A 9,993-nucleotide genomic window follows, 5' to 3' on the forward strand; every position below is an offset into this window, starting at 1 on the left:
GTTTTTTTTTTTTTTTTTTTTTTGTAGTTTTTGTGAATTTGGAGGACATAAGTTTATGGGCGATTTTAGGCAATTATGACAAGAATTCATGCGGTGGTCATATAATTAAGTAATGCTTCTGGTGTTTTCTTGATTTGGCCGTAGGAATTTGTATAACAACTATGTCATGTATAATAATTATAATGATATCTAACCATTGGCCAATAATGATAGTGGGATGGTGTCTGGATAATTAACCACACGAGAAGTATTGTTCATGGACTAGGCTTCATAAGTTTGAAATAATCATATTTTTCTATACTGCAATTTTTACATGTTGTGTATTAAATTACGATTTTAAAGTATTTTGTGGTCATCACATTATAAGTTAAATTTTTGGTATATTGAGATAGGTAATTAAATATAAGGTGTATTATATTATATGATAATTATTAGGGTTCTATTGTTTGGAAAAGTTGAAACTTAACTGTATGCCTGAAATTTGAAAAATATGAGAGTTGACATGTTAATTGACATCAAGATTTAGGAACTTGATTATAAACTTGGGTGAATTTTTGGGTCAAGGCTAAGCACATAGTAATATGAGTGTTGTTAGTTTCGAAAGCTTATTGTGGTCATTTATTTGAATAGATTGCTTTGAGTTGGAAGTTCAACGAAAGGGGAAGACTCAATTTCCGGAGTGAATTCTTGATTGATTGAGGCAAGTGGATTTCTAAACCCTTGTTAAGTGCATAGAGTCATGTATTTCCTTGTGGTATGTGTTGGGGAGTAATGGGAGTTGTTGATGGGTTAACTTATCCACATTGATTAATTCTAATGATGAAAAAGGGGTAATAAAAGATAATGTGATTAATTGTTTGTGTGTGATGTGTTGAGAATGGTTTGAAAGGCTTGTTGAATCATTGTTGATGTTGTATCATGATTGTGTTGTTGTGAATTGTGCAACACTATGAAAATGGTCATCTCCTCATTATTTGTGTGAAAATGTCAGTTGCATTGTTCTGAGACATGGTTGTGACAAGTGTTATGTGAATTGAGAAAGAACAAGAAATTAAAAATGATGTAGCATTTCGAGGGACGTATCGCGCGCCGCGATGGATACTATATTTCGAGGGACGTATCACGCGCCGCGATGGTTACTATTATCGAGGGTCGTATCACACACTGCGATGGATGCATGGACATATATGTCCCCCATGGGTCCTAGACTGAGAGAAAACTGGTGTGAATCACTTAGTCAGACATGCATCACTATACTTGACATTACATTTCATTGCATTGCACATATTTATCATTAGTGAACTTGATATTGTGTTTTGCTGATCTTGTGAGTGCCTTTCTATTGAACTCTGATTGATGATTATTAAGCTTGTTGTTGATGATATGTACTTGTTAGAGTGTTGTTATTGAACTGTGTGCTATGTGAATTATGAATTGTAAGGTTGGGCTGGTTTTATGCAGGTTGTAGCTGTGAAGGTTGTGATTGATGAGTATTGATCTTGTTGTTGAGAATATGATTCTTAGAATGTTGTTGTTGAGATGTGTGCTTGTAAATTGTGAACTGTTAGGTTGGGCTGGTTTTATGCAGGTTGTAGTTGTGGAAGTTCGGTTGGGGTGTGAGGAGTACCGTATTCTATCCCCTTAGCTTGTGTTTAGAAGTTTATTTGTTGAGTACCGTGTGGTTTGGTACTCACCCCTTGCTTCTACAATTTTTGTAGGTTACGAGCCTGGATTTTTGTGATACTTTTCATTCTCTCCTTGTCTGAGGGTTCTTGTGGAGGTTTGTGAGGTAGTTGCTTGTTATTTCAGCGGACCTTCTTTCTCCTTAATTATGATCTTGTTCTATTCTAGAAACAATGTCATTTGAGACTTGCATCTTCTTTCAATTTTGTTATAACACATTAGAGGCTTGTACACGTGACAACTAGGTTTTGGAGTATTTTTGAGTTGATTATAAAATTTCTGCATTTTATTGTAACAGTTGAGTTTTTGGCTGACTTGTCTTGGTTGGATAAGACGAGTGTCATCACATCCATTTTTGGATCATGACAATGTGTTTTTATATTTCAGTTTCAAATTTCAAAGTTAATATGTGTATTAGTGATATGTATTTGGTTGATGATAATATTGTTAAAGAATGACAAAAGTCCCACATCGGTGGTTAATGAGATGGGTGGACTCCTTATAAGGCTTGGGCAATCCTCCTTCCTTTGAGCTAGCTTTTGGGGTGTGAGTTAGGCCCAAGACTTAATTTAACATGGTATCAGAGCAACACTAGACTAGGTACAAAAGGCAGAAGAAAATTACAAGTCCTGGAGCAATAGGACATCTGAACCAGGTAGAAGTAGGCAAGCCGCGAGAGTGAGCGAGCAACCAAAGGCACCTCACTTCTAGGGAAAGACTTCTCTTTTATTCTCCTTCCCAGTCTATTAACTCACTGCGTGGTGCATACAGCTTTGCCATTCGTTCCTCAGCTTCAGTATCATTTACTACACCTCGGCATCTTGGGAACCCACAATAACACGCAAGTTGTTCATCGATAGATAAGAATCTGTAATCATATGTCAGTTCTTCCCATTGTTTAATATCTCGTTTGGAAAATATGATTATATGGTCAATGCTGTTGACACTTATAACTCTTGAGTAGCAATTTGGCTGCACAAAAAGTGCAAGTTGTGAATTGTTGCTTAATTACAGAATGTCTTCTTAAGTACAAACAACTAAAAATACCAACACATTCTCCATTGTAACATTCTTTTTTTGAAACTGGTAACTTTAATTCTCCATTGTAACATTCTTTCTAAATAAACCCATTGACTAGGCCAATGAAATATACATCCGGATCTCACTGAGGAATCTACATATGATTATCTATCTGATATATTATGCTTAGATTCCACTCCATAACAAACAGGCATGGAGTTCTGAAAGGAAAGAAAAACTTGAAATATGTGGTCTAAAAGCCAACAGATACTTTTGTGGCTTAATCATTTTACCAAGGATAAAATGGAATGTTTAAAGTCAAATTGTCACTATATATAGAGAGGGGACATTCTTTTGGGATGGACTTAAAGAAAAGAGCGACACATAAAAAGGGAATGGAGAGAGCAATAATTGACATGTCAGGAAAAGATTTACACATCAGCCCACTTGGCATTCTCATGTTATCTCAAAAGTCCTAATAAAAATACTAAAATTGAGTACTGAAACTACTTCACAACTTCAATGGATGAACTTCTTGCTTTTTCTTTCCCAAAAAACACAACAAGAAAGCTTAGACTTATCAGATAAATGTTGCTCCCCAACATAATCAATAACCTGAGAGACCAGTGAAATTTGAAAGAGTAAGGATAGAGATGCATGAATACAAGTTGTACCAATATGGAGGTTGTATCTGAGATACATGGTACAACATGTACTTGCTCTCTAGATCTTGCTCGCGTCTCTCCTCTCTAAATTTATTGCTGTGAATTATAATTAGACAAATTATAACTATTTATAATAATCCTCATGAAAATATGGAGGCATAAATCCAGTACTACAAACCATGAATTACGAGGGAACTTCCACATCTTGAAGGCAAAAATAAATATATCTAGACATAGAAGAGGAGCTAGAAGATTAGTGACAGATGCAATTGAATTTAATATAGCTTTAATTCAAACAATGTAGTTATATTAAGAAATTTATTAGATAGGTATAAATTAAATTCAGAGTTTAGTCATTAACATCTAATATCAAAATCCTAACTGTTGTAAATAACTATCAAGTCGAGTCCACTCATAAGTAGTGTCAATCAACCTCTCAGTCCATTAATTTATCTTCCTCCTAAATCCTACCTATAATATAAATATACTATTTTTATATAGATTGTGGAGACAAGAAAATTCAACTCTCTTGTGAGCCCAGGAATTCAGCCCCTTAGCTGGCTGAAATTTTTTTAATCACGTGCACGTGTATCCTCACGCAACTAGGTGGATCCACCTCTGCTTGTGAGATTTTTCGGTAATTTGTACTTGTAATACATATCATAGTTATTACAGATCCAATTGTAGTAAGGAGAAATCCGTAAATTTCTTAAATAATATTTTTGATTAAATACAACTATAATATTTACAAATTTAAATCTTGGCTATATTTAGAATACGTGAATTAGGGTGACCCAACAACCAAGACTAGTAGAAGGTCCACTCCCCACTTGTTTGCAGAATAGATATACCTAAAATCAATCCTTTGGTCTATAATGAACTAAAATGCATTATGTAATTAATTTTGTTGTCGTTTATTGATATGTTTTTTTACCCAAAAAAAAAACGTGGTCTTTTTCAATATTGGAAAGATATTTGACAATTGACAACGACCCTCATCCACCACCTAACCTCACTTTGTCAAAATATTTCTAAACCAAAAAATTTCTAAACCATCCCCTTTAATTTGTTGTATTTGTACCCCACAATCTTAAAATCATTTCACTCTCAAAACTCATTTTAACATAAATTTGGGTCATTATTTCTTTATGATTATAATGAATTTCTTGAACTCTGTACAAACTTCTAAACTTTTTCACTAGAATGAAATTAGAGAAAGAAAGAGGAAAAATGATATATTTCCTTCATTTCAATTTGTTTGTTTGATTTTAATTTGACACCAACGTAATGAAGGATTTGATAGGTGGTAGATCTCAGTAATGAATATGGAGTATTCCACAGCCAGGCACCAGCTCATTATGTTCAACAAGCAGTCTGCATAGATTCTCACTTTCTTGTGAGTTGATGTCCATGTTTTTGAAATATCCCCTCGTGGCAAATTTATTATGATATAACATGTTTGATCATCAAGTTTGGGAAAGTTAATTAAAAGTGATTATATTTTTACAACATGGATATTTATTTAAGATCATTATTAGGCAAATATCATGATGGAGTATAATGAGATTTATTTACTTAGATATCTCTGATAAGAATATTTCTTTTTATCATAAGTGCCACACGATGTATATTTAATTTAGATATAGTCCAATCAACAAATTATATTCATCCTAAAAAATAATACAACAAAAAAAATATATATTAAGAGTAATATTTTAAGTATAAAAACACTTCAAAGGCTAAAGGTACCACGTTAGAAAATGCCAAGAGACCAAAAAAGGAAGAACCGTCAAATAAAATTTTAATGGGCCCCACTTTATTGGATGATTCAATTTAAAAAATTGCATAAAAAGGGTGTGTAGTAAACATTTAAGTAAGGACCACACTTTGTAAAAAAGCAGATTAAAAAAAGAAGTAAAAAAGCACATGGCGCCTAGTAGTTAAGTACCAGCTAGGTCCATAAGTCAGAGTAGTAGTACATTTTGAGTTTTGAAAAAGGACGTATGAATAAATACATAAATATGTGTTGGCTTTTTTTGTCCAACAGAGCAATAAAACAATAAAATAATAATGGTAACAGTTGGTAAAAGTTAGTTACAACGATTATGTTTGATAATACCTAATTTACCCCTTGGTCGGCAAGCAGCCATGTTGACGAAGAGTTGCTTGCCGTAGACTCTTATATATAGTAGTAAAGTAATACAGGGGTGTTGCAGTGTAACGACCTGATCTCGTCGTTAAGAAAAAGCCAATGGGCAAAGAATTGGGGTCAAAAAACTTTTTCGTAGTATTTGGATTTTTCAAACTTTGTCCAGATTTGGACGAAATCGAAGTCATCGAGGTGTAGGGAAATCTGGTAACAATCGGGTAAATCATTTATGATTTTGATTACATGAGTGGTTAGATAACTCGTTAAGGAATCCGTACGACGTTACAAAATTAAATTCGGGCGAGAAGAACTTTCGGAATTGATCTTAGCCGTAAAGGGTATTTTCTGAGCGTCGTTGGTTAGAGGTGTGTTGTGAAATGGGGATTTTGGAATTTTTTAAATAGCTCACTGGTTTGAAAATGCCGCTTTGGCGTTGAGTTTTGCCGCTTTGGCGGGCCCGACACGACTTAAGGTCGTTAATAACCCCCTAAACGACCTCATTATGCACTTTTCGACTTTTAGAGCTAAAGAATGAACCCCAGGCGACTCCTACTCATTTTTCACCATTCTTAAGGCTAAAGGTAAGCTTTTCACTCCCCAAATCCGTTTTTCGATCCGTGGAACATAATAGAATGGATAAATATGGATGGGGGAGGTTTTTTTTTATAGATTTTATGGTGGAAACAACCCTAAATTGGGTATTAGGATCATGGGCTTGGTCTAGGGTTATTAGGTTTGTTATAATCCGGATAATTAGACCTTTGATTGTTGATCCTTGCGTTAATTGTATGTTTTTAGACCACGAACAAGCGGTAAAGAATCCGGAAAGGAGATTCAAGTGCCTTAAACGATTCAAGCTTGGATTCGAGGTAGGTGATGGTTGTGATTCTATGATTGTATAATGTATATGTGTTCTTGCTTCATTATGATACATGTATGTATATGAATGTTGCATTATTGATCACACTTGTTGTAAAAGAGATAGATGAATGATGATTACCATGAAATCATGACTTAATTGTATGATCTTGAGGATATACTTGTGATTGTGATTGTGGTGTGTTGAATTGATCGGTTTCCATGTTCTGGCATAACTAACTGGGATCAGTTGCCACGTTCCGGCATAAATATGGGATCGATTGCCACGTTACGGCATAAACATTGGATCGGTTGCCACATTCTGGCATAAATATGGGATCGGCTGCCACGTTCCAGCACACTAACTTGGATCGGGTACCATGAACCGGTATGCTAACTGTCTGGATTTGGGTTTCATGAGAGGACCATTGAATTGTGTTGTGTATCTACTTGTGATGAGTTCGTTCATATCTAATGATGATTGATATTGGAGGACAGTATGTTGCTCCAAATTGATATAACTGTGATATGTGAGAATCGTGAAGTTGTTCATTGTTCGTATATGTTGATGATATTGTATATGTTCGAATGTGCATGTGATCATATTGTTGTATTGACTAATGTATGTTACACTTAATGGGATAGCCGCGTGATCCTACTAGTACGCTGTGGTTGTGTATTGATACTACATTTTCTCTTTCTTGTTGAGTATAGGGCATCTTCAGGCGGCTATTGATAGATCTCAGCTAGGTGACTATTGAGCGTGATCGGATTCAAGGGTGAGCCAGTTCTTTCGAGTTGCCATGGATCTTTCTTGTTTAAGTCCACTCTTTTCGGACTCGGACTACTTGTTTAAGGTGTTTGTTTAGTTTCGGGGTTGTACCCCTTGTTCTTAGACTTGTCGTTAGTAGAGTTTTAGTACAATGACTTTCAGGTAGACTTGTAGTTAGTAGAGTTTTGGTACATTGACTTTCATGTTCTAAGGGTTGTTCTTCCGCATTAGTTTGGTTAAGTTAATTGTTTAAATGGGAACTCCGTATTTTTTATTGTCATTTAAACCTGCTTCTGTACTTTAAATGCCTTAGTTTTCATAAAATTTGTTTGTTTGGGTTGTAGTAATGGTTCTCCCACCAGAGGGTTAGCGTGGGTGCCAATCACGACGGTCTGAGTCGTGACATACAGGTTAATGATAAAATAAATATATCTTTATTAATATATCACAATTAATAGATATTTATTTTGAACAAATTTTTTTATTCTCATATAACAATAATAATTTCTTGACATAACTTAATTTATTATATCCGTCAAAATATTAATAAACAACCATACAATGTTTAAATAAATAAAGAAAAGATAATCCATAGATATAAATTATAGAGTAATTAACAGATTCAAATTAAAGCATCTCCATAAACATAATAATAATAATAATAATAATAATAATCTAATTAGCTTAAACGATGTCATGAATTTTAGTAACAGCTGCCATGAATTTAGTATCGTGTCCCATGGCATGCAAAGTTTGAGGGGTCAAACAAGCTTGAATGTTGATACTTGCTTGTTCTGCACCACAAAAGATTGTAATTTTCCCATCATGTTTGTTGACATTTGTGAATTCAGCTCCTTCATTGCTGCAATCAACAAAGAAAGATAAGGTGTCATCATCATCACTGTTTTTACTAGCAACAAGTCGACCCGCGAGGTGAAATTTTTAGGCGATTCATAATAATTTCTGATGATTCTTTATATTGTTTTGGTTTACGAAAAACTAATCCTTTTTGGATAGGATCGGAGTTGAAGATCCCATGGAGTTAACTCAATTTTTTATAATGTATAATACTTTTTATATATTTTTTAAATGATATATATATATCTTTATGATATTGATATTAGTATTATAATAAATTAAATTTTATTATTTTAAATTTATGATCTCAATTGTCAGCCTATGCCACATTATAAAATGTTCCAAAGTAGATATCAGATTTACAAAAATGTCGATGCCAGCTAAAGTAATAAAATAACATCTAAGGACATGAACCTATATATGTATATATAAAGCTGAATATTGACAATTTGATGTGGCATCTCTCTATGACCAGTATTTGTATTCATCTTTTTTTTTCCTTTTTTTGACATTTTATCTTGTTTTGTATTTTTTATTTGTATTTTTTTAAAAATGTATTTATGTCATACCCGATTAATTATGCCCTTTATAACATCCATTACACTAATATAGATTTAAGTAAATGAAAATGGAAGATGAAAAGATAAAAACTATTCATTTTTTATAACTGTTTATAATTATTTAGCCTATAAAATAAAAACAAAATAGTTGAGCATTTGTAACAAATAAGAACAAATTTCTTCACTTTGGCTCTTCTTCTTCTGACGATAATGATCAATATATGGTATCAACTTTTGTCGCTAAGATGTCCATCAAATTTCTAGGTCATGTGACTTTTTTAACAAAAGAGAAAGAGAGAATATCTCATTATTCTTGTGAAGACATTGATGTAAAGAAAGAGATTATGTAACAAAAAATTATTTTCAAAATAAAAGACTTTTTGAAAAAATGTTTATTCCTCCTACAAGGAGAGAAAATTCATTGTGGTTGAGAAATTTATAAGAAGCCTGATTAGTGTTTCAAAGGGTAAGAAAAATTATTTGGAGAAAAAATCATTCTATTTATGGAATTCGTATCAAATTAGGAGGAGAACAAGCAAAAATTTATTTTGTGATTTAAAAAGAGAGAAAATTAGATATTATTTATTTCAATGTCATTATTCTTCTAATTTCTTTCTTCTTTAATTTTGTCTTGATTTTTTGTATGTTTAATTAAAGGTTTTTTTCTTATTTATCTTTAATTAAAGTTTATATATATTTTCTTAAAAAAGAATTTAAAAAGATGATCATATTTAGTTCCTTTCCTCATCAATGCTATTAATCTCATAATTAGTGTTATTTATATTATTTTCTTAATTACTTTTTTTTCTTTCATTTAATTATTTATTTGAAGAAATTAGTTATTATAACTTTATAAGAATTACACATGTATTTTTACATAATTGATTTGTTATTTTTAAAATTTTTGGATCATTCTTCATCTTAAAGTTCCTATCTATATGTAATAATAAAGCTAAAATAGAAAATGTGGGGTGACACCTTCTTAGCAATAGATACTTATTTATTCTGATCAATGTTTCTGACATTTTTTGTTATTTTTTCCTTAAAATAATTGTTGCCTCGATTTTTAGTTTTAATTTTATTTTTTTAGCATTTTCTAATTTTAAAAGACTGAAAAATTTATATTGAAAATTTACAAAATATAAAAAATGATTTATTTAACTCCTATCATCATCAATACTATTATTAATTTGTTTTACTTCTTTTCTTAATCTTCATTTCATCATTAATGTAATTTATATCATTTTCTTACAGACACACATATATATATATTTGTGACATTTCTTAGAAGTTAGGATTACTATTTATTTAATTTTTAAAATTTTTGAATTCTTTTGCCATACTAAATACAACATGTTTTATTATAATTACATTCAATATAGTAAACAACATGTTCTAGGAATTAAAACAAAATTATCATTTCAGAAA

The sequence above is a fragment of the Solanum tuberosum genome, unplaced genomic scaffold, assembly GCF_000226075.1.
Source record: "Solanum tuberosum cultivar DM 1-3 516 R44 unplaced genomic scaffold, SolTub_3.0 scf00336, whole genome shotgun sequence".
Taxonomy (NCBI): domain Eukaryota; kingdom Viridiplantae; phylum Streptophyta; class Magnoliopsida; order Solanales; family Solanaceae; genus Solanum; species Solanum tuberosum.